At 42.3% G+C, this 24086-nt stretch overlaps 2 long non-coding RNA genes across 9 annotated transcripts in view; one reads left to right on the top strand and one right to left on the bottom strand.

Moving 5' to 3' along the window:
* The window catches only part of LOC115494452 (uncharacterized), a 443660-nt gene extending 428720 nt beyond the window's left edge, over positions 1–14940 (top strand). For all 8 annotated transcript variants that reach the window (XR_012055209.1, XR_012055206.1, XR_012055204.1 and 5 more), the window contains one exon: positions 1980–14940. This is a non-coding gene — a long non-coding RNA (uncharacterized lncRNA). The remainder of the gene's footprint in view (positions 1–1979) is intronic.
* LOC115494454 (uncharacterized) overlaps positions 6061–24086 on the bottom strand; it is a 101836-nt gene continuing 83810 nt past the window's right edge. The window contains exon 4 of the long non-coding RNA XR_012055211.1: positions 6061–6197. This is a non-coding gene — a long non-coding RNA (uncharacterized lncRNA). The remainder of the gene's footprint in view (positions 6198–24086) is intronic.

The following is a 24086-nucleotide window of genomic DNA, read 5'->3' on the forward strand; positions in this document are numbered from 1 at the left end:
TCCCCTTTTCTCTTCTTTTTGTACCAGTCAAACACAGAGCTGCCTCCCAAAGCACATAAACTCACACCCAAGCTCAAGGCAGCCATGGCAGTAAAGCTCCTGACCTTGAAGGGTGTTTGGTCGCAACCCTTCTTGCCAAACACATCCCCTTGCTGGTTCCCATTTCTCCAGGCTTCATTTATATATAATATATAAATATCTTTGCCATGCACTCAGTTTTTTGTGTTTGGTTCCAAAACTGAGAACCCTTCCAGTCTCCAAGTCTAAAGCTTCATGTGAACCTCTCTGTCCCTGCCAAGCCCACAGCATACATATATCACAGCATATTACAATCACACAAGATGTTCCCAAGTTTAACAGTTCTCATCCCAGAATACCAAACCCCTCTCCTAGCATTCCCAACAAATCAATATGCATTATTATTACATGCTCAGATACTACATCAGATTTCTGCTCATGCCAAAATTTCAGCTAGCTGTTCCCTGGAGTATTTACGCTTGTGTACTGTATTTAACAACAGCCCATTCAAAATGCTCACAGCTCCTAGGAATGAAATGCACATAATTTAGGAATAGCTGTCTGGCTATTCAGGCATCATGCTGTGTCAAGGGAAAATTAAATCTCTGACTCTCCCCCTCTTCTAAAACAAACCTGTACTTTGCATCATATTTTGGGGAGCTGCATGGAAGTTTCATAAAGACCAAGTGGCCTTGACTCTTTTTTCCCTGTTTAATGGCAGTGCCTCCCCATTAATGCTCCAAAATGATACAGTAGTTTGAAAAAAAAGCTCTCAGCATGCAGGCATTGTATCACATTAAGAAATCAGGATTTTCTAGGCACTGCACAGCATTAATTACACTGAGCATGCTGCAAATTTAAATTAAATGATATGCCATGTTCTGTTGTAAATATCAAAATGGATTGCAAGATAGAACCCCATATTGGCATTTGTGCACTGAACAGGATCAGAAAACCTCTATGAGATGCAATTTCTTTTTATTTTAAGCATATGTAATGCAAATGTGGTTTTATTTTCAGGAGTACCTAAGAGCACACACATATACAGGTTAGAACTTGTCTGTACTGAAAAAAAAAAAAAAACCAAAAACCAAACAAGCCCTCTTTTAATAATAACAACAACGATAAAAGAACAAAAAAAAGCCCTCTTTGCCTTCATTTCCTTTCCCACATAAAAGAACAAATTATGCTTCTCTTCCCCTCCAGCAAGTATTTACAATGTAGGGAATGGAGGGCACTGAGAGGAAGATGGGGAATACGAGGGGCTGGAGCAGGTCAGCAGGAATCAGGAGGATCTGATTTCATCATGTGGGTTGGAGTACCAGCATGCCATGGAAGCAAATGCTGAGGGGGTTCAACTCACTCAAGCAGGGAAGGGCTGCTCTTCCAGCTGGAATTTCAGACAGGAGAGGAGTAAGGGTTGAGCTGCCTCACCTCTGTGGTGATGAGGGAAGCCTGATTTGGTGATGCCATGGCAAAAAGTGTCTGAAGAGAACAAAAACAATAAACAAAAGCTCTGTCAGTATTTGTATTTTCTTGGCATCGGTATTTTGCAGTTATATACTATCAGGTTGAATGGTCACAACCTCAGCAGCCTCTGCCCTCAACAACTGGATGAGGAATATTTCTAGCGTAATTTCACATATTTCTATGTGACTAAATACTAGACAAATATTTTACAACTTTGCACATCAGGGAAAGGATGGCATTTAGTTAACTCTATAGAAAAGGCCTTAAAAAATTCTGTATTTTTGGGGGCTTATTTTAGGCCTTGATGAAATGATAAGCACTGAGCTGAGACCCACAGGTGAGTGCCAGTCTGAACTGCCACACGGGCACAAGGCATGAAGGAGACACAGCAAAAATGTGTGGGCAGGGACATGCAGAGCCACTGACTTTTCTTCAAACACAGCATCACCATATTCTTTCTAAATTATCTTCTCTGTGTCTTTTGCTCCTAGGCCTTGTCCTCCTGTCCCATTTTGCAGCAGTCCTGTCTGTGGGAGAAGTACAACTGTGGGACGCCTGATGAAAAGAGATGGTTGAACAACTCGCCTTCAGCTCTGTCACCTTTTCTTGGTGCTGGCATAAACAAAACACACAAAAAAAACCCCACCCAAAAACCACAAAAACAAACAAACAAACAAAAACACCAAAAAAAGAAAAAAAAATCCAATGCAAAGATAGTTTATGTACAGCTCAGGAAGCTCACAGCAATGAGTGTGTCTGTGATTTAATAACACATCTACCCAAAATGACACTTCTTCTAATACTCACTGAGAAAAAGAAGGCAGAGCAGCACACAAGGCACTGCTATTGCAGCAACAAGCAGCCAAACTAGCAGGTATTTATTTTTAAATGTACACAATTACTGGGGGAGAATAAAAAATATTCTTTGACACTCTGACAGAGCCGTAAAAAGCTCTGTGCTTCCCCTACTCCCATGGTCCTGACAAGAAACACCTCACAAATTCTAATAAATAGAGAATAGAAATAAATACTTTAACTACACAGCATCAGGTTTCAAATGGCTTCCTGAATCAGAAAGTGCTGCTAGTCCATCTTCCTTATTTCCACACTCAGTAATGGTGGCTCTCCAAAAGTCAAAGTGAGATGGATACTACAAGGATCACAGACACTACACTGGGAAACCAAGTATCAGTGGGGTACGTCCAGATTTATGGTAGGTGATGGCAGTAAAATGAAAGTAAAACTGTTTGCACAGTCTGTATTGTTGGCCATTACTGTGTATTTGCCCTTTTTTCTTGCTTAGCTGCAGCTGGAAGAATGGAAAATTGTACCTTCTATACAGTATTAGAAAACACTTTCTGATCATAAGGTCAATCAGATTGGTTTAGCTGCTTGAGGTATTTATGGCACCATCACTCAGTGTCTTTAAGGAAAGGTTAGATACATTTATGGGAAAGGTATTTTGCAGAAGCTTTCCTGCTTCATAGAGGTCTTGGACAAAATGACCCAGGAGGCCCCTTCCAAGTCTATCAAGTGTGGTTCCCTGATTGATGCTGTTTTCCCCCAAAGTCTTTTCAAAACACAAAGCACTGTTATAAAATTTAATATGATACACTATATAACTTTAACACAATGCCATTTTCTTAAAGGAAATGGTTAGCTGGTAGCACAGGAGCCTCGTGCAAGAGGAAAAAATGTAGAAAAAAAGAAATTGCAGTGCAGTTTCTCTGCTGAGGGATATCGACTATAACATTTACTCTGTGTCTGAGCATGGACTCTTAGCTGTGCAGGGGGACACCAAGCCAGGAAAGTATATAAGGAACCCAGGCTGTGGAATTTATTTCTCCAGAAAAGCCCAACAAGGCCTGAGGTAATTTTCTATGCTGTGCAATAATCATTCCCTCAATGCTGGGAAGCAAATGGACACCCAGCTCTCCTTGTAAATCACTGCCTGGTGCTGTATCAGCTGGGCCCGGGGCAGAGCTGCCTGGGGACCAGGAGAGTCCCAGCCCTCCTGCACAGGCACAGGCACAGGGCCGGAGCTCAGGTGTGTCCTGCACCACCTGCACCAGCGAGAAGAGCCCGTCTGTAACTCACGGCTCTGGCCTGTCCTGCTGCCATCCCAGCTGCACCATGGAGCAGGCGGAGCAAATCCCTGAAAATGGCGAGCGCCAAAAGCTGCACTTTGGAAAAAGGGCAGCACCACCCCTGGTAATGTGTTTGTCTGATGACTAAAGACTGAGCAAGAGAGCTTGGGCCATATTTCTCTTGTCTGAATACAAGATTGATTGTCAGGCAGAATCCTCTCCAGGTCTTCTGTGTTTCCACCAAACCATTCAGTAAAATGATAATATTCTTCTCCCTACTATACTTACCTGTTTTGTTGTGTTTTAATTTGCTGAATGTTTCCTATATTGACTTTTATTTTTCCTTTGAAACAGCTAACATTTAAAAATTAAAGTCATGTAATTATTTAAAAAAAAACAACCAACAAGAAAAACCCAACCAGATCCTCTGGACCATCTGGTTGAAATGCTCTGGTCAGCCTCCACTACTCTCTAGTCAGTTTTAATTTTAGATTTTCATAGGAAAAAAAAGAAGGAAGAAACCCCAGAATTTTATTGAATTGGAGTTTACTCTCAAAATCATTTTATACTAACCTTTTTATTTTCACTCCAACTAATTTAGTTAAAGGCCAAACTCTTCTTCCAAAAATCAGCTCCCAGCCCCCATCTTCTTGGGATAGCCCTAACAGGAAATAACAACATCTATATACAGACACTCTGAAGCCTTTTGAAGTCTCACAAATGTGAGCTATTCCCTTTTGCAGAGCAGGCTGGGATTAACTCTTTTATTAACCTTATAACCTCATCCATGAAAAAAAAACAATAGCCAATCCCTTTTATTTTGTTTCTTTTAAAATCTGGATGCATGCTGCCTTCTCTATCCAAACATTTGTGAGCTCACCCTACAGAGAGGAGCAAAAAAAGCCCATGGAAAGCCCCCTCTCCCTGTGGAGCTCCCCAAAGCCCCTCTTGCCCCTCCCATTATGTTGCACTCAGTGTCAAAGTTTGTGTTTTCACTGGAAGATATTTTTGCTTTACAGGAGGCTTGTGTCTCTGTATTGGTGGGAGCAAATAACAACCTTTTGGTCCTTTTCAACACATTACATCAATGCATTTTCCTGATTCCCATGACAAAAAAGCATCTTTTAGCAGAATGAAAAATCTGACCTGGGTGTAATCCTGACAGCGCTCCAATTGCTCATCCTTAGCTTCATCCCTGCACTGCAGTGCAGAATAAGAGGCTCACACTGGAATAGCTCTTCTCACCAGAGTCAAAATGGTAAAAACTTGCTCACAGAGTGACACGAGCAGGAATTTCAAAGGAAAATTTATCTCCTGCTCTTTGTCTTACAATATGGTGCACTGTGGTGGCTGGAAGATTTAACTTCCAAGCATCCCATCTATATAAATCCTACTGGAAAACAACAATTTTTTAGGGTGCTTAGCTCAGCAGCTGGAATCTGCCAGGGAATGATTGCCAAGATAAGGATGGAGAAAAACTTTTCTGTAGCCTTCAGGTGTTGGTCGAGGGTCAGGATTAGGGAATAGCTCTCAGCTTTGGCTCTCAGAGCTCTTTGTGTTGCACGAGGTCACAGCTCACTGGTGTAAGGACCAGGGGTTTGGGCCAGTCCTGCCTCTGCCCTGCTCAGCTCGGCCCATTAACTCCTCTGGTGATACAGCCCCTCTTGGGCTTTCTGCTTTTTAAAGATTTACACTTGGTTTAAGTCTCAATCAAAAGCTCCACTTGAGATTTTGGGAGGCCAAGACACTTAAAAATCTCCAATGGGAAGGGCAAGTGAGGAAGGCAGAATATCTCTCCCATGCAAAGGCATTCAAATACCACTTGGATGAGGAGTTTCCATCTACTTTGCTGGATAAACAGACACATCACAGTTCTCATGTGCAGGGGTGCCCTTCACACCAACAGGCAGAGAAAAGATGCAATGGGAAGAGTAAGAGGCACCAGAATAAAAAAAGGCAGGATCCAACTGAAATTTTACCTTTGATCTTTGAAAATGGGAAAACCCATTCGGGATCAGGAATTTCCAGACTGGGCTGTATGCACCATTAATTGTTCCATGAAGCAGAGCTGGTCTGCTATTGTTGCATCCTCCAAAAACAGCTGTTACTATGAGCTCTATGGGATTCAGGAACTCCACTTCCCAGTTTTCACTTAGTACTTCAGTGATCATATATAAATAATAGTAATGATAATTATAACAATACCTGGCTTGCCATTATGTTGTACTCAGTCTTTGTGATGCTCTCTCATGATAAAATCTGTGTATTAAACACTTTAACTGAAATTCTTAATAAAACAGGCATATTTTTACTTGTGCTGTTATATTCACATAATGACCACAAAGCACTTTATGGAATCAAATGGAAGTAGCCAGTCTGATCCTTCTATAGAGCATTTTGTGCATCTCAGCAGTGCGTAACAAAGCTGCTGTATAGACAAGTAACTGTCAAACATACCATATTTTGGGGTTTGTCCTGGCTGAACAGCATCCAAAAGCCTGGGGTTTGTCCTTCAGATTGGTGTGAAAGTCTGTAAAGCCACCACAAATTACACAACAAGAGGAACTAGATGGTCTCACCGACTACACAAGAACAAGCTGTGATGTCTCATTATCAAGGTCCCTGGGTCAGAAAGAAGAAAAAAAAGGTTATAATTTTCCTGGTTTAGGAAAAAAGCTATGAAAGTCTTGGAGCTGAGTACTGAGCAGCCTCCATGGGGTCACTGCAAGGGGCCAAGGCAAATGCTGGCCCTACAAATGCTCGTGGTAAATGGTGCCTTCCAAGGTTTGAGAGGGTCTCCAGCTTTGGGCCTTGTACCAGGTACTTCTGGAGCTGTGAGACAGTGACGGGCTTTGTTCCCTCGTGTATAATTGATAAATTACCATTGTGAGTACTAAACAATACAACTGAGCACAGAATGGAAACACGCTAATGCTTTATCCAGCTCCAGCAATTCTGCTCGTGTGCTCACACTGTTCTTAAATGTGCTAGGTATTTGTTTGATGAAACAATAAGTTTTAGAAAAGAGAAAAATAAGAACTTCAAAGATAATAAAAACCTTGACTACATACTTTACCACAGGAAGCTGTGAATAAGCTTCAGTACTCTTTATTTTTAACATTCCAGATATGTAATTTAGCACAGGTCTAATGACAGTCTCGAACATACTGCTTTAATCGAAATTTTTCAAGCTCTGTTCTGTGACAAGGGCTCACAAGATACCAGCAGGGTTGTCCATTTCCCCACTTCTGTAGGGAAAAGAAAAGGGAAGGGAGGGGGACACTCTTGAACTTATGTTGCTATTGATGTGTAATATACAATAAAAAAACAGTTAAATTTCAATTACCCACAGGTAATTATAATTTTATTGTTTGACTGTACTATGGGGAATTTTGTAATTCCCAAGACTAATAATTTTCTATAATTTTACAGGTTGTCAAATAAACTATTAAAGATTATCTTTGAAAAGGATTCTGCAATTGTAAGAACATATCATACTGTTCCTGTACATTATTAGTAATTAGAGATCCCTGGATAGTGAAATATCCACACTATATGCTAGCTGCTGGATACCATATTTTCTCACAGCCTCCTGTAATCTTGAACCAAAGCTTTCAGACTTCTCAGCCATTGTAGCCTGAGTCATGTCCAAACTTTTATTAATATTCACTGAGCACTCATTAAGCAATTCTGGTGCGTTCGATACGTTAAACCTGTGCTTCCTGACAGGGAAAAGCAAAGGCTCCCAGGTCCATCCCAGAGTAGTGGAAACAAACACCAAAGGGCTCATTCTGAACTCTGTCCCCTGAAGAGGATATGGGGAAGAAGCAACATTTATACCAGCTCAGAAGATGTGAATCTGCCCTGACAATGCCTTTTGACGGTGATGTGGCTTGCACAACAAGATGGAGTTGTGCCTGATATTATCCTAAAAATATGCATAGATGCATAGATGCTGGGGATCAGCATCACATGTTCACAAGGAGGGGAATGGCAGGGGCAAGGTCTCCAATCCAAAATAAGCAAATTAATTGGGGGTATTCCCTCATCCTCATCAGCAAATCCCCCAGATTTACTGGGGTGTTGGTGAGGAACTCCCCAGCCCAGTAGATACCAACCTTTGCACAGCTGAGCAGGCGGCAGCAGCTTCTCCCAGGTAATCTGGGAGAAGCCAAAGGCCACTAAAGCAGCATGTGCTGGGTGACAGTGTCCCTTCCCTGTACAGTGTTTGGTGAGATCCTCCCAGCCTTGCAGGGGTGCAGTGCTGAGGAGGAGCAGAGGAGGGATGAGCTGAGAGGAAGAGCAGCCCCTGAAGCGTTGCAGGAGCATCTGGCACAGCTTGCGACGGCAGCGAGCTGGGGTTCAGCAGCTGAGAGATGGCTGAGCTCTCGCCTGCAGAGCCATCAAAGGCACCATTCTTAGCTGGCAGGATTGTTTATTGCAGCTGCCCCAGGAGATCATCATTGCTTGTTTTATCAGCCTTTTGGATGGCTGTGTGGTGAGGGCTCTGTGCAGGGGGAAACTTCACTGCGTTAAGAGCAGCCTCAGGACATGGGGACTTCCAGGCCTCCACCCTTAGGGCTGGGGTTTGTACAGCCCCAGCCTGTGGGGACACCAAGCAGGAGCAGCATCTCAGGGCTCTGGACCCATCTGCAGGGAGGGGTTTGCCCTGTTCCTGGCGCCAGGAAGCCTCTGCAGCAGCTGCAGTGCTCAGCAAGGGGCCTGGTGAGGGATTTCCCTCACTCCAGGGAGCCGAGGGTGGATTGTATTGGTTTTACAGTGGTGTGGAGCTGGTGGAGCAGTATAAAGATACAGGAGCACAGGGAAGGATTAAGGCCAATGGACTGCAGCTCCCTGCCTTCCTCCAAAGACAGCTTGGAGCCCATCAAAGGTATTAAATCTGAGGAGTCACTGTAGATGCACATGCTGAGCTCTCTTTTCCAAGGCCTGCTTGCCTTGTCCAGAGCTCATCCTGCACCTATGGGAAGGTGTGGGAAGAAGGAACAGCTGATAATTTGGAAAGCTCTTCAATCAGTGGCATTCCCTGCTCCTGACTGGCCTTCTCTGCCTACTAACCCAGCTCAATGAGACTGAACCCATTACTCCAGATGATGGGCACTTACAATAAATAGAGGGAAAATCCAAAGCCCATAGAGAAGGCTCAATATGCTTCTGGATAACAGACAGCACCATATACAAACACAGAGCCTTCTTTCCCCTTAATTCTGGTCTGTGCTTTTCCTGCTTAATACATTCCTTGTTGCAAGGAGAACATGTTCTGACAATTGAAGAGTGAAAGCAATTAGAAACAGAATTAATTGATAAAATTAAAGCCCTGCTTTCCTTATGTTTGTCATATGACTACAAATATTGTCATTCCTATTAATATTAATTAATATAATTATCAATGTTTCTAATCCCTACACATTTTGTTGAAAAGTTACTCTTAGCTCAAGAATATAATTGTTAAGTCGTGGAAATGTTAAGTAGCAGCTAAGCAAGTCCAAAGAATTAATAGCAAACTGTAGTTTATCCAGGGATTAGATTTTAGCAACACATAATCACCTCTTCATGTGTTCATCCACATAAAATACCTTCTATCCCTGACTACACTTCTGCCTATTTGTCCTTGCAGTGCACAGTTTTCAAGAATTAAAAAAAAAAAGACAGTAAGTAAACATTCTGTGCAGTTGCATGCTGTTCTTCAAGGTAAGTCACTGCACCAAGAGTTCTGTGCCCACAGCTGAGAGTAATGTCAAGGTCAATTATCTCAGGCTGAAAGCCCTAATGGAGGATATTTTTGTGATCAGAATAATCTGTGTAACGCTGCAAAGCCTTTGTTTTGGAGTCGAGCAAAGCAATTCCCCTCTCACCCAGCTTCCCCACACATTTTCTCTCAGTTGGAATGTCACAGATTACTAGAATAATCCAAAGGGCTGCCCTGCCACACTGCTGCCAGCTGAGCAGCTTCTCCTGGCGTGCACCAGCAGCGTTCGAGGGCGCAGGGACTGGAGCAGAGCCTTCCCGGCCGCCTGCCCGCGTCCTCGACAGACACTCAGCAACTCCTGCCTGGCACAGCAAGCAGCAGTACTAGGTGCAGTATTAATCAGCTCTTTTGGAAAACAGCCAAAGTGCTTTAAAGGCCTTTGTTGTAGGGTAGAGGGGTGTTTCTGCTAGAAGAGAATAATGTAATCATTTTGCTATTAATTTTTAATTGTATGTTGCTCTGCATTATTACCAATCTATACTGATTTTCCTGAGAGCAATGGGGATGCTGTGCAAGTGGTTTCTGTTAGGAACGCTGTTGGGCCACACTGGAAAAGAAGTGACAGAAAAAAGCTGTTCTTCAAAGTTACTGCAGTCACCTGCTGCTGCCTATTCCTACAAGGTATCACATTAAATACTTATAAAATGTATGAACTTAAGAAGATTCATGGAGAACTGCCACAGTTTCCCCTGTCGTCAGGTGTTTTTCTTTGCTTGTTTTTGTAGGGGTTTGTTTCTTTTCTTTTTTGTTTTAATGGCCACCCTTTGTAAGGAAAAGTTACTTCTGAGAAACCTTCTGCAAGCAAATTAAACTCACTGATGTGGATGAAATCAGTAGCAAAAGTAAGACATACATTAATTCTTCTCAGAAGACAATATTTATCAAAAATGCTAAGATGCAGCCCACTGATACAGTTAAACTTTCTGCTAGAAACATGATTGTATCACTCACTTGTGCCCACTCACAAATCCTTCATTTCATCTGAGAGAAAACTGGCCATGAGGGCACAGGAAATCTTTAATCTGCTTTTCTCCATTTCTTCAAATATCTGGCTCTTATCAACCTGCATCGAACATGAGCGACACAGAACCTTCATGTCCTCCACTTCATAAAACAAATGCAAACAAAGCACAGACACGTCTTTAGTGTAAGATGGATTGAGCACAACAAAGTATTGCATAGCAGCAAGGCTGCAAAGAACTCCTGAAAAGGCAGCACTTGCTGCAAATTCAGGAAGAAATCAATTAGACCAAGAAAGACACAAGTTATGTAGAAAAATCTACACTTTGCCACTGACCTAAGTATCAGGAAGACAGTAAAAGGGGCCTGTTCCCCCAGTATTTGAATATTATCCTTTGTAAAGAAAAATCATGGGTTTTTTTCTCTTGAATCCCTAATACTAATTATGTATTTCAATATAATACTATTTGTATTATACCATATCCTATAATGTATAATCTCTATAATAAATCACACTATTATAAATATTTTTATAAATATCTATTAATGTAGTAATAAAATAAACATGTGTAGAGTTAGCTTAAATAGCCATATACTACTATGTGTTAAAAATAATTTTATTTTTTGGCAGATATTCAAGGTTAACTGTAAGTTTTTGGACAGCTGGGAAATTCTGGTAAAAATTTGCAAAGTTTGCACCTAATTCAGTTGAATTAGCTTCAAAATAGAGAAATAGATTATTTGATGAAGAAGAATTAGACAAGTTAAATTTTCAGTTAAAAAGAAAATACACAGACATTTTCTACCTGGCCAGTTCTAAACTGCAGTTTTAGTCCTGGCATAAGCCCATCATCATCAGTGAAAAATGTGCCTTTGTCTTCTCCATATCCAGTGCCGCAGGATCTCCAGGGGTGATTCAGGAAAGCTCTGAGACATTCACAATAAGTCCAGTAACCACTTTCCCAAATAATGATTCTTCCCTGGGCTGGGGCCAAAATAGGTCAAGTAAAGGGAAAACCAAAACTGCAGACTATGAAGCAACCTGCCCATAATTCCCCATCAAATCAGAGATTAAACCTCTTGTACAGTAGCCTCTTCTAGGGGGACTGCATTCATCATTCCAGGAATTAGTTTAAACAAGGCTTATTACTGCAAAACTTAATATACAATATATTATTTTATTTGGATTATTCTGTTGCTTCACAGCTTTGAAAAAACAAAACAAAAACTACTAAATTTGCAGTCACCTTTGGTAACGAGGTTCTGTTCCTCTGCCTATTTGAGATATTTCTTTCCATCTCCTGCACTGAAACTGAATGTTTCAGTTCCTGAGAGCTGTAGATATTTATTCAGTGCCCTTCTATCTTGGCCATCACAGATAGCTCTCTGATAACAAATCACACTCTCTGAGCATCATTTGCTACCAGAAAGGATCCTCAAGAAGCACATGCTCCATGACACAGGATATCCCCTGCTTTGCTGTGAATGCTATAAAGAGCTTCACAAAATCAGCTTCCTTGTATTGAGAGGGTAAGAATGCATCATCTCAGTAGTTTTACCACTTCTTATTGCCTGTTGAGGCTTCATGCTTAGTCCCTGCTCCCTGGCTCTTCAAATGAATGCTGCTACTTAAACACAGAGAACGATATGTGCTTCGTGAGAGATTCAAGGATTTCAGCCATCAATAGAGGTTTAATTATATGCTGGTGGATGCTCAGGTACTATAGCGATGGCTGTTGTATAAATTGCACAAAGCCAGCACAGAAGAGACCACTCACAGCTCATTGTACACTCCGCTCCTGCAATTTATACAAAATAAAATGTAATGCATGGTATTAACTTGCATCTTCTTCTTGACTATGTCATAACCCATCATGTAATGTGATGTTATTCCATGTCGTGTCACAGGTAACATGATGCAACACAATGTCACACTTCAGGAAATATTACTAAGCAAGGGCTGATTCTTGTTAGCAGTTCAGAATGCAAGTCTCTGATCCAAACATATTATGGCTGTGGCTGATGGGAAGGCATCAAACTGAGAGCTACGTTGGGCAAATGTTTTTCTTCTCTGGCTTGGCCAGCAGATGTCCATTTGTCAGGTTTGGGTTCAATTGAGATTTCTTTGTCACGAGCACTTTCTCTTGTAAAAGAAATAGCAATTTTATGGCAAGCCAAATACTGAAAAGAAAAGCCCTTAGAAATACATAATAAATGTATATTAGTGAGACAGAAAATTGGAAAATGGCCACCTGCCAGCAGCCACATAAATTTTGGAGGCAATGCATTTTTATGCCATTATGCATTATCACAGGAATTGCAAATATTTATTAAAAGTATTAAAATGGTGAGAATGTTAAATGTTTCCTTCAGTAGTGGAAATTCGCAGTGCCACATAGAAGACAGGATATTCTGATACAATGTTTATTAAAATTACTTCATTTTATTAGGCTGTCATACACAATAAATGTGCAGGTACAGTTAACAAAAGATCTATTGTGGATATGGGAGATTTGTGAGTAACACTTCAAAAAAATAATCTCTTCTGAACTCTATTCATATAAAAAGCATGCTACAAACTTTCATTAACTTCCTTAGAACCAATTATTTTCTGAGCTTATTTTCTTTTTCTGCCATCCCCCTGTATTTTGTTAGTCGATTTGTTTACTCATATTTTAATGCTTAACAGGATTAAATGCAGTTTATCTTTAATTTATATACAAGTAAGATGAGTGCATATGTGGAGCAGGCAACAAAACATGACGATTATTTTGGGGTTCATTCACAGGTCTAAACATGAATGACTGTAATATACTGGGTCCTCAGTATCTTTTCATCCATAAGCAAAACATTATTAAAAGATCAGTGGGAGCTCCATAATATTGATTGAGAAGAAAATCACATTCTGGTTTTGCCCACATTTTCTGCTGGGATTAATCACAGTGATTTTGTTTCTAAGGTTTTGTTGCAGCAAGATACAGACTCGGGCACACCCTGATGGGGTAACTTTGCTGTTTGGCTTTGCTGGGCTTTGAGCCCCTTCCAGCAGCCCCTGAGCACTGATGGGGACAGTGACATAATCCCTTCATAAACAGGAATCAGCAGTGAAAGAAAGGAGGGTGGCTCTTGCCTTCTCAACTAAAAGTGTACTCAGAATAGCTTCTTAAAGTCTTTTTTTTAAATTTAAGAAATGAGCAGAGAAATAAGGAACCAGTACTGAGGTTTTTTTCTTACACAAGTGTTCCTCAATTCTATACAGTCCATTAAGGAAGTGGTGGGATTGGAGTCTGTGTTGTAGGCAGGGGGTGAATAGATCAAAGTTACAAGACCTCAGATTTATGGAGAGTCTTATGCAAGGAAAAACCTGCCTGTGGAAGATAAAATTTCAAAAATAAAGGAATTTTCACCTTGCTTTTATATGGTGCAGTTTTATTCCTTTCTGACAAACAGAGAGTGGTGGTGAGGCGTTGCATGAAAAAAAAATGCTTTTTCTGCCTTGATCCAGATATTTTGTATGGATTTGTGGAATACCAGAAGTGGTGCATGGGATTTAACACAAAGGGTCAATGTTGGAGAGAGACCTTGGCCACCTCACAGGCAGAGGCAGAGCCTGTGCTGCCTTTAGAGGGGCAGGTGTGACATCCTCTCACTGCTGCAGAGTCAGAAGCCAGGGCTGGGACTGGCTCTGTCCAAAGCATCTGTGGGATTCAGTCAGTGTAAAACGAGGAGTCAGCACTTCAAGCAATGCAAACCCATTTGCTTGGCCAACCTTATTTAATATGAACGATGTTTTATCTTGATTTAGGTGGCTGTTGTTCTTTAATTAAAGAAATTATGGGAGGTCATTCTCATTAGTTTAGAAGAGTCCTCACAGAAGGGGTTTGCACTGATTTAACCTCAGGGTAAAACTGGCACAACTTTTGCATGTAAATAGGATTTAACACTGGACACTTTGTGCGTATTCCAGCCCTTCACTCATGACATTCAAGGAATACTTGGAATACTGACTGAAATAAGAAGATAATGAAGATAAGCTGGGGTCTTACCGTGAAATTTATCAAATGATCTGCGGTGGCAGCCCGGAGCATCTGCAGCAGCGGGGAGGGGACACCACAGGGCTTTCTGCTGGGGGCAGCGCAGGCGGCTCTGCCTGTCCCCGCACGGTGACACGAAGAGAGCCTGGACTCAAATCCCACCGCTCACGTCTGGCCAGATGGAGCAGGAGCTGAGGCACAGAAACCGGGCAGTGAGAGGGGAGGGCAAGGTGCTTCCCCACTGGCTGAGGAACCGGCCTGGGGCTGGAGCATGGCACAGGTCCGTGGCGGCAGCGGGGCCAGCAGTGCCATGGAAAAGATTTGCCATAAAAGGAAAACACGAAAGAAGGGAAAAAAGCAGCGGCATGAGAAGTGCCAACTGAATGGCGCTGTCTTTAATTGGTACCACCAAGGGCTTTGTGCGGTCAGCATGCTTTTCATGTTTATAATAGAATCCCCAAATTCGACTGATCTGAAGGGCATCTGACTGTTTTACATTAATCACAAGCTATACAGCAGAGGCTGAGAGCAAATGGGCAGATACCCTGGTGGAGTAGCACTAAGGAGCTCTCATTATAGTCATCCTGCCAAATCAAAAGAAAAACCCTAAGGCTCCTAATAAAGGAGACCACTGGACTAAACAAATTGAACAAGTAGCTAGACATGCATAAGCTTGAAACTACTGGTGTCAATCAGATTTTCCTGAGCTGCTCATTCTGCTTGCTTCTCCAGAGCACACACAGAGGGGATGCAGGGACAAGGTGACACATGGGTGCCAGCACAGCCCAGTGCTGGGCAGGCAGGTACAGGGGCACTTTGTGAAGCCACCTGCAAGGAGTCATTACAGAATACTTTTCAAATTGATCCAACACTAAGGAAAGGGGCGGTGGCACTAAGCACATCCAGCACTAAGGATGAGGGAATGGGGACCTCATCCACATAAGACATCTGAGCACACTTCCAAGTCTCACTATTTCCATCGGTTCCAGGTCAGGAGAGATCCAAGAAAGGTCTTGGAACCCACAACTGTGTGTGCCTCCAGGACAGGAAAAAGGTTCCGCACCCTGGAAGCTCTGCCCACTTCTCACATTCCTGCACCTCATGAATGAAAGTCATTATATTAGTTATATTGCCTACTGGAAAGCAAAAAAAAAAAAAAAAAAAAAAAAAAAAAAAAATAGTGAAAAGGTGGGTCACCACTCTCTGAAAAAATGCAGTTGGCACTAGTGAAAACCTGAAGAAATGGGAGAATAAGAAAATTCTAAATTTAGCAGCATTGGGTTTCGTTCGGTGTTTTTTAAGACAAATGATGCATAGGTTCCATTAGCTACCACTCCTTCTCAAAAGCCATCAGGTAGGAAAGCAAGATTTTGAGGTACTCCCTCAAAACTCAAAGAAAAAAATAAATCTGTGCATAAGAGTAAATACCCAGGGAAGAAGAAGAAACAAAAAATATTAGGGTCAGTATTTAGTACAGCAATCAGGGGGAGATGGAAAAACAGAAAGTTTCAATAGGAACAGATGGACAAAGGATGATACACCTGAGGAATCAGGTGAAGGCATCAAAGGAGAGGTTTTATGGAGAGAAATTCACTTTGAAGAACTGATGGCTAAAACACTGTCAGCTTCTGAAGTATTGGGAAATTTTCCCTATCTGCACCATGACTATTGTCACTGGCTCTGTCCCCTGACACCATCTGAGTGGTGGCAGCTTTGCATGGGCCCTGCAGAGACCAGGGGGGAAGCAGAACTGGGGCCAGAACTGGGGCTCCTCTTGCTGGTAATGTTTTGAGATATTATTATTATTGATAAATGTATTCACCTTTTCCTGGTTTTTTTTCCCCTATTCCTTCTTTTTTTTTTTTTTTTTTTTTTTTCTCCCAGCTCCACACTGTAATAAATCAACATATAAATGTACTGGTTTATTTCCACCTGGAATGTTGGAAGACAAATAGTACAAAAGATCAGTTTGGTCATTTACCATATTGGTTTAGCATGGTAATACTGTTGGGGTTTTTTCATTTCTCATTTCAAGACTGTAAACAAATGCACAAGAACAGATCAAATACTCCCTACCTAAGACAGTGACTTGTGCAATGGAAACATCAAACCTGGTTTTTGAAGGCCAAACTGTGCCTCCTTTACTTTTTCATAGGGAAAACTCAGAATTTGGAATTAGCCTGAAATTTGAAACTACATTTTTGCCAAGCAGAAAAAGCAGATGCACCCTTAGCCACGCTAAATCACAAACACATACACACATGGAGATGAGGAAAATGCACATTAAATATGAAAAAGTATTCCTTTCAGGCAGAAGATAAACAACCCTACTACAAATTAGCTCTTGGCCCCGTCAGGTGTGAATCTCTCTTGTCAATACGTACCAAATTCCCTGAGATAGAACCACATGGTCATGAATTTTATTCCTCTCCTGCTTAATTCCTAGTACCACTCTCCCTTGTGGATTTACTCAGGGATGATTTACAGTGGGAAAGGTGACATTAAACACGTCATTGAGCATGCAAAGATGCTGCACTCAAAGCAGCATATGCTTGACTTTGTTAAAAGATGAATGCTGTCAACTCCACAGTGCCCACCAAGATCTGGCCTCCTTTTTCTTCCCAACAAACTTTGAGGAAGATGCAGACATGAGTCTTGACACTGAGAGAAATAAAAGTTAATGTATTCATGACATGATTTCACTTGCAGCCTGATTTAGCAATGTCTTGTCTAGTTTGGATCTGCTGTTGCTTTTCCTAATTTACTCATTGCACAAAGAAAATAAATAAATAAGTGCACTATGGTCTTATTTATCCTTCTTTGGACATTTCTTTACCAGGCAGATGGTCAATTAAGAGCACTAAACAATGACACTGTTTTCTCTGTAAACATTTTTTTTCTAATAGCCTAACAAATGAGAATCTGTGCTGCCATACTGCTGAATACCATCTTGACTTTCTAATTACAAAGAACTGTGTCTTGATAGTAACAATTACAGCTGTAACAATGATGCTGGTACTTGAACAATATAGTTGGAGGCAAAGTGCTTATTGGAATATTCACAAATAAAGGCTTACATTTATGCCAGCGCTGGAGATGGGAGGTTAAACAGTTGGGGGTGGGGAGGTGTAGAAGAAAGGTTGAAAACATTGGTTTAGTAGCTACAGATGTGAATTTGAATCCAATTACATGAAAAGCAAGGGGGGGCTGAAGCATGGAAAGATGCTGTTTCCTTCTGTTTGCCTAATCAATAGGTTAAAGGGTTAGTAAAATTAACATGTTAATAACATTCATTTTGCTATTTATGAACCGGTCATAGTATTTGCAGAGAACTATGTCTTGTGAGTAATCCATGTGTAATTATGCCTGTTTTTTCCCTTTTTCATCTGAAAGGATGAAATGGTCAGTATATTTTCTCCCCCAGTGTGATAGAAATTAGCTTCTCAAGTCTCTAGTTTACACTACTTTTCTAATTTAACTTATTAAACCAGCCCATCCAAGTTTTGGGTGGGTTTTTTCCTTTTTTGAATGCAAAGCTCCCCCAATCCCAAGAAAAGGGGAAACACAGTCCCTAAACTCAGCACGGATTAGTAGCACCGATGTCCCAGGGGAGCAGGCTGGCAACCAGGGTGTCACAGTAGCATCCCAGAGGGAATGGGTTCCTTGGAGGAAGCTCATCCTCCTGCTGATCCTCCATCATCCCTGGTGCCACGGGACCCCCAGCCCTTGGCACTGCTCTGTGCCCACAGGCAGGGTGGCTTTTGCCTCCTGCACTCCCTCCCTCGCTCGTGTTCCTGCTGCACTCCAACCACTCTCCGAGCTGTAATTTAGCCCACACTTATTAATCAGTGCATATAATTTGTCTCTAATGCTGTCAATTTAAGATGGCAACCTGACTTTTTTTTGGAGGGGGCAGGGTCAACAATTTAATGAATCTCGTCTGCATTTTAATTCAGACCTAATAATCTGCCTGTGGCAGTTTTCTTAGAAAAGCAAAAGGTTTTCCAGGATTTTCTTTCATCAAATCCAGCACAATGGGATGTTTACCTTACTGCCTTGGATGTGCTCAGCCCAGGGTAAATCACACACAGACCTACCTTAATCAAACTGGGACATGTCCTAAATCTTCTGATTTGGCCTTTGAAGGGTTTTCCTGGGGAGGAAGGACAAATTTGGGGCAGTGCAGTCCCTTTTCTGCACAAACTGATGCACAATTGTAGGCACAAAACCTCAGACCTCCATGACTCACTGCCCCTAATGGAGTAACTTCACAAATGGTCAGAGCATCCAAGGCACAGCTCCAGAAGAGCCTTCTTTAGCTATCCCTATGCTTTTATTTTTGTCCTTCCTACAGTAAAGTCCCACAGGAGGGAAAAAAAGATACAGGAAGGAGAGAGAGCAGAAGATTCCATCCTCCTGATGAAGCAGCATGGATGGGTTTGTCTAATTGCAATGGCAGGAGGCTTGCACCCAATGGAGCAGCTCAACAGCCTTCCCTAGGTCAAAATAAATAAAATTCCCCAAAGCAGAGGCTCTGGATGCCCATGTCAGATGTAACTGGAATAGACTTCTTTATTAGAGCACTGTGACTCTGCCCAACGCTGACAGGAGCTCCTGCCTGGCCTTCAGTCACTGCTGTCACTCGCCCTGACAAGGTGGGCACTTAATGTATGCACGGCACTGTTGCACACACAGATGCAACTCCCAGCACACTGTGTTCTTTACCCCTGCTCTTTTGTACCAGGGTGTGCAGTAATTTGCCTCCCAGTACCACAAAATTCCTCAACTTAAAAAATTTTGCCCTCATTTTGTTTGCCCTTAATAGAAAAGCAACCCTTTTGCAGCCCTGCCACCAGCACAGCCATTGCACTCTGCAGCATCACAGGCACAAAAATGTCACATTTCACATTTCCATCAGAAGGGTCTCCTATATATTTTTATGCATATCCTTCATCTCTCTCTGCCACACATTATTTCTTTCCCTTTACCAGTTGCTTAGCATATTCTATGCCTTCTGAGCAGTACTGGAAGGGGCATTCTTGCAATATACCTAAGTACAGACAGTAATAGCAGAGGGGTTTTATGTTCCAAATTACCTCCTAGCGCTGGTACCTCTGACTGCCAGCACAAGGTGCTCCTGAGCACCTACTCAGAGCAGCTTCTGCTTCACAGACCTTCATCAGCTCTAGTCCAGTGGCTCTTTGACTTTTCCAGGAGGAATTATCTGTCATTTAACTGATTTACCACTCATATTCATTATTGTCCCCTACTGCAAAACTCTACCAGACTCAGGTGCCTGCCCTCACCACCCAATACAAAGCAGCCCCATCTGCCATACCATTAATGCCACTAAATCTACTCCATTTTCAAACCTAAACGCCAAGCTGGTAATCAAATGAGACAGAAAACCAAATTCCCATATCCTAAATTACCCCAGGTAAAACGTATCATTTCCTGATACATAAGCATCTTTCTTTAGAAACTTAAAAAACCCCAAAGATAAAATATTTCTCTTAGTTCAGGCATCTCCCAAACACAGGGGTAAGGTCAGTAGAAAGATGCAATGGGAAATTCAGTGAAATTCTCTCATCTCAGTTGCAGGTCTACATTCAATAGGCTCGTGTAAATGCCCTTTGCTTTAGCTGCCGCAGTGTCAGAGTGATATAATCCAAGCAGAGTCACCTGAAGTAGTCCATAACATGCTACTTAGTTTAAATTCCTTTGTCTGGCCACAAATGTCCAGTTCTAGCTAAAAGCTTGAAAGTGAGACAAATGGTAAAATAGACACTTCAAGAGAATAAAATTGTGAAGTGCTCAGGTAGCACTATGGAGAAGGGAGTTTCAATTCAGAGAGCTTTCCAGATGAAACAGACAATTAAACCCTTATTGAAAAGAGATTCTGCCATCCCCCCTTCTTTGCCTTTTTTTTTTTTTTTTCCTTTAAAGCAAGGGGGAAATAACACTGGGAATTTAGAAACATGAATTTTTAAAACCTAATAAGCTAGACTAACAATCTACACAATTCCCTTTTATTAAAATATTTATTTGGAAATGCAGGATTTGTGATGAGGGCAGGCTAGGTAAGCAGGTCTGAATGCTACTTGTGCAGGGGGCTTTAGTGGGACCCCCAAGGCCAGGGCCATCCTTGGCTCAGCCCTGGAAAGGTTCCCCTCCTTGTCCCTGCACATGTTGGAAAAGAACAGACCACGAATGGCACATTTATGACATTTATGAGGCAGGGACTGTAAAGCACCCTTTTATATCCATGGGGACAGACATAGAGAAGGAATAGTGTGAGCAGTCTGCAGGATGGAGACCTGGGAAGCTCCAAGCCTGAAGCACTTTTCCTGGCCTTGCCAAACCCCCCAGTGCTCCACCAGAAGTGCTCTTGAGACCAACTTGCATCTGACAGAAAATTTAGGTGCTGATAAACAGACATATTCTATGGATTTGTTTTCCTGGGCACCTCCAGACACACCTATGTTGCTCACTGTAGGACCACGATCTGCTTTACTGTTAGCCAAAAAGACTCTTAGAAACTCCTGGGGAAAAAAAAAACTGGCATTCACACATTCTCACAGGGAAGAAAAATCACATTTCAGTAGTGGTTACACTTCTCACTAGTATATACAGAAGTAGTTGTAGGCTCAATTTCCTTTCCCTTCCCTTCTCACCTCACTCTTGTCCCAGTACCAAATACATTCAAACTGAACAAACACTTTTCTACCAGCCTGCTTCATGCCTCCTGCTTTTGGCTCATCGTTTATTGGAGTTTTCTGCAAACTTTTTGACCTAGCCCAGTTTTCTTCTCCCTCTGCCTCCCTTCCCTTATATTTTCATTCCATATGACTAAACTCCAGCCTTCTCCCTCTTGCTCTCACACAAAATGCTATTAAAATTAAATCCTTTTGTGCAACTCTCTACTTTATTATAGGTCTTCAAGCCATTCCTGAAATCTCAAGCCAGTCTTTGTAAAGTCTTAGTTCACCTGAAGGCAAACTTCAGCACATGGTTTGCTTCAGATAAGGCTCCTTCTTCCCACCAGTATGGAGTTCACCTCACGTTTTGCTGAACACAAAATGACCACACAAAAGAAACATGCGTGTTCCTTTCTTGTAACATAAAAACATACACAATATAAAATATGAAATAACATAAAAGGACTGGTCTGATTGAGAAGAATCAGCCCTGAAGGAACCCAATGAAGAAATAAGTGCTTCACTGCCTCCCTGCACCAGAAATCCTGCCTTGCATTTTCCTGGGATGAAAAATGCCTGAAAACATCAGTAGGCTCCCAGGTAACAACTTGATGATGCCTTTCACTTTTGAAGGAGAGGGAATTTAAACCACCAGATCCTCCACCACATGCTCCTCTACCTGGGAAAGGTGTCCCAGCTCCCTGTGTGCAGCAGAGAGGATGGACTTTACCTCACACCGAGCAAACCTTCTAACCATGAGCAGGAGTGCAAACAGGCATTTCTCACCAGTGTCCCAAACCATCTCTGAGCCCCATCTATTTTCAGCACCAAGACAATACTGTGATCTCTAAGTCCTCAGCTAGCTGAAAAGTGGTGACAGAAGTCTCAGTTGATGTGTATGTGACTAACACACTCAAGGATGTTCCTTTGGGACAATGAAGATAACAGTGCCCAGAGCAAAACTGTCAAAAAAAAGGAAAGAGCTTCAAGGGAAAAAAAAAAAAAACAACCTAATATTGAATTCACCAGACACCAAGTACTCATGCAAGAATTGCTTTTCTTCCTTTTTTTTCTGAAAAATAAACTTGTCTTGGAACAACTGAAGGTGCCATCATCACCACTGGACTCACCACTGTCAGTTATAAGAACATACAGAATGGGAGGAAGTTGTCAGGGGAGAAGACAAAGATGAGGCCATTGAGTCATAAGAGGAAAAGTAGACCAGAACCCTGGGACTTGGATCCTCTTCCTCCTTCCAGTGCCCAGGTATCAGATGAGCAGTAAGATGTGAGGATAAAAGCTGTGATTAAACAGCTTAACTGCCCTGATCCTGCAGCAACAGTGCTGCCCTTTGCCTGGGTCTCTACAGAGACTCTGCCAGGAAAAGGACCAGAAGGGATTTGAAGGTAATGACTCCAATTCAGGAATAACCAGCACAGAGCTACAGACCCTGGTGCAGAAAGGACCACTGACACATAGCTCCTGAGGGGGAGCTGAATTTAGGGAGCTGCCTCCAAAAAGCCTGCTCTGCATGGGAATGCAGCCAATGTCCTAGTGAAACAGCAGCACAGCTGCAGGCACAGCAGGAGGGAAACCCACCAGGAGCAAGCAGAGAGAAGGAGGCTCCTCAGAAAAGAGACAGTCAAATGCCAACCCCAAAGCTGGGTGTGAGCAGCCCGTTCTCAATCAAGCTATGTTTGATGATGTGGGGAAGGGGGAAGACAGAAGACTCATTTTGCAACAGAAAGTTGTAACTGGAAATGCCATTTTTGATACTGAAGCCCAGAAGAAGGAGAGACCAAACGCAGGGGTGTCTTTCCTACACTGTAGATTTACCAGGCTGCCTCGACTTCCCTCTCCTTGGGCACTGCAATGCAGCAAAAGCCAGGTGCTTTGTAAAACAAAAATGCTGCAGAAGCTCTAGGTGCAAACACACCGTGTGCAAAACCCCTTTTATTCAAACTGTGCTACTTAACAAAGTGGCTTGTGAAACCACTTTCGAGCCTTCAGCAATTTTTCCTGCTTGAAGAAATAATTTTAGCATCTTCTTCATGGGTTGTTCATAGACTACAAGCCTCCAAGTTCACCCCATGATGTCACCTGTAAGAGCACTGCAGGCTGGGGATCGCAAGTACAGCAGAACTGGAAAGTTCATTTCACATGTTTCAGCGCCAGTACTTAATTCTGGGAGGAGCTGATTTTGCATCAGAATGAGACATGCTGGGTGCAAACCACAGATTACTTTTCAGAGGAGTTAATCTTCCTATCCAGTATCTGGAGTAATTCAAAAAGCACAAAAAATGAACTGTTCTTGAAGAAAGAATTCATGTTCAGGTAATTACAAATAACAGACACATCTGGTTATCTTAATTGTTTGGGAATGTCTCAATTATCTAAGAATGTTTTCCTAAGGACTCATAGACAGTAAAACTTTCTCATGGCAGATTGCATTCACTGATGAGAGAAAATTCAATGGAGCTAAAACACTGGAGCGTGCTTAGACCCAGAGAGCACTTTCAGTCCTATTGCCAATGGGCTTTATTCACCTTTAAAGTACGACAGAATATGAAGGGAGAAATGGGAAAGTCCCACATAGGAAGCAGCAGCCCCTTTCCCTGATAGCTGCAGCTTTTCCAGCACTCCTGTGAAAATGAAGGTGTTTTTGTGTACTGACGGTTCAGCAAGAAAAATGACAGCAGCGATTTTTCAGACATCTGCCCCGAAGAGAGGTGAGTCAAGTAAAGGCACTTGTCTTGTCTGAGGGCAGTACAGGTGTTTGATGGCTGGTGAGTGGCACCTCTTCCCTCACAGACATTTGGGGTGTCTCCTGCCCAAGGGGGGTTCATTGGGGAGGAGCTCCTGCAAAGCTGAATTCACCTGAATAGAGCAGAGGCAGCTCATCGGAGCCCAGAGCCAAACCTCAGAGAGGGGGGACTTTTCAAACACCTCAGGCAAAGCCCAGTCCCAGTGGAGCACAATGTTTCATCATGTAGATTGGAAGAATCAGCAGTCAGCCATCGGGAATTACCTCCCACAGCTCCAAACTGCCTGT

This window comes from Taeniopygia guttata, chromosome 3, assembly GCF_048771995.1.
Source record: "Taeniopygia guttata chromosome 3, bTaeGut7.mat, whole genome shotgun sequence".
Classification (NCBI taxonomy): domain Eukaryota; kingdom Metazoa; phylum Chordata; class Aves; order Passeriformes; family Estrildidae; genus Taeniopygia; species Taeniopygia guttata.